The sequence below is a fragment of the Galeopterus variegatus genome, unplaced genomic scaffold (assembly GCF_000696425.1).
Source record: "Galeopterus variegatus unplaced genomic scaffold, G_variegatus-3.0.2 Scaffold3533, whole genome shotgun sequence".
In the NCBI taxonomy this organism is placed as follows: domain Eukaryota; kingdom Metazoa; phylum Chordata; class Mammalia; order Dermoptera; family Cynocephalidae; genus Galeopterus; species Galeopterus variegatus.
The window spans coordinates 61,478-63,494 of NW_007729644.1; positions in this window are offsets into that span (position 1 = coordinate 61,478).

Genomic DNA, 2,017 nt, shown 5'->3' on the forward strand with positions numbered 1-2,017 from the left:
TCTAGGATTCTATCTGGTCCCAAGTGTAGCCACTAACTGAGGATTCTGTCACCTGCCTCTGACTAGAAGTTTAGCTGACTCCTGCTGCCAGAATATTGCTGTAATTCTCTCAAGGGAATCTTTCATGGAAGGTGCTAGTTGGAGTTCCTGAGAGATCAGAAAACTGGGACTTTATTTTTGTGCCTGTTTGCTAATACATGTTTGAATGTGTTCCAGAATTCAGTCTGAGACTTACTCTAATTGTAATAAAACACCTGGTAGACCAAGAAATTTTGAGAACAAAGACCTATGGCCATTACCTATCTCTCACTATTAAAGATTATTTATATTTATCAAAATAGCCTAATGATTGTGAATAACTAATTTTGCTTAGCTCAGTCCCCAAAAGACAAGGTACAGGTTCAAACTTTTATCACTTTGACCACCCAGTATTTTGAAGAACTGATGATATGCATAAATATTTGTGCTTGAAATACTTAAATATTTTCAATAGGTCATATTGAGCACTTTCTATGTACCAGGTGCTGTTAAAGTTCCTGTGGATATAATAGTGAACAAAATAGATGTAGTGCTTGCTTTCCTGTGGATTATATTAGAAATATGTCTGAGATCCAATTGTGAACACAGCTGAATTCTTTTGCTAGTAGACAAGTCATTTGCAATGCAAGTTAGTGGGTGCAAATAAATGAGAGGGTGGGGGTCACATGCTATTCTCAATTTTATATAATAAATTTTATCCTCACAGCTAGGTTTTCCTTATATTTTATAAAAATATTTGCATATAAAATATCTGGGCTAGTCATTCATAAATTAGAAAACCTATAAGCACAAGTTCTGCAGTCATTGTCACATGAGATAGGCAATGATGGATATTTGGTAAAGTCTCTTGTTTATTTTAAATTTTAGAACTGACCCCTCCAACCCTGATGCATGCAGAATTAATTTCTTCCTGTACTTGCTTCAATTTTGCTTCTACAAACCACCATTATGGAATATTTCATACTACAACAATTTTACACACATTTCCGTCTCTGCTGGTAGGTTGTGAATTGTTTTAAGGTGGGAATGGCAATCTCCACTACTTATTGAAGAACCAGGCACACAGAGGGAGTTATGCCTATGGAAGAGCTGAATGAATAACTGATATCATCATTTCTTTCTACATCCAGAAAGGACACATATAATTTGTATTTATGGTTTTTACATATTGATTAATGGTCACAAGAGATGGGTGAGTTTTAATTGAAGATTTTTAGACGGAGCCAGCCAATAGCCAATACTATGGTCAGGGTATCCACTTGACGAAAGCTAGTTGATTATGGCCGAGCAGACTCACAGGTTGCATTTATCTTGGTAAGTTTGTAATCTCAAGTCTTGTGTAATCACTCTGAGAGAAGATGTGTTAACCACTGATGTGATGGATTCCAATTAACCAGGCTCATGAGACTGATGTACAGACTAAGAATGTTAATATACCAATATTGACGAGTGTTGGCATGATCAGAGTATGCTTGACCTGTAGGCACATCCATTTGGAATCAGAATCAAAGCAGTGAGATTTCTGTAGATACAATTCTCTAGCTTGATGTATCAATGTCCCTGACAGGCAGAGCATTTTTCATGGGATTGCTGTACTTTAAGTGTAAATTGGCCAAAATGCTTCTTTCACTGGATGAAGCATGGATGGGCCCTTCCATTTTTTTCTCCTTGAATTTTCATTTTTGGTGATTTCGTGGCATAACACCCCTGCTTTTCCATATCCTCCACCAATTTATGATGGAGGCAGTCTCTCTTTAAGAAGATTATTACATTCATTCAGATTGAATTTTGTCTTTTTGGCTGGGCATCTCTGCACTCGTGCACTATTCATTGACTCTATCAGTGGCGATTGTCACACTGTGGCATCTATGAATTACAACATTAACTATATCTCTCTCTCTCCCTTGCTCTCCCCCCTTTGCTTTCCTTCCTTCCTTCCTTCCTTCCTTCCTTCCTTCCTTCCTTCCTTCCTTCCTTC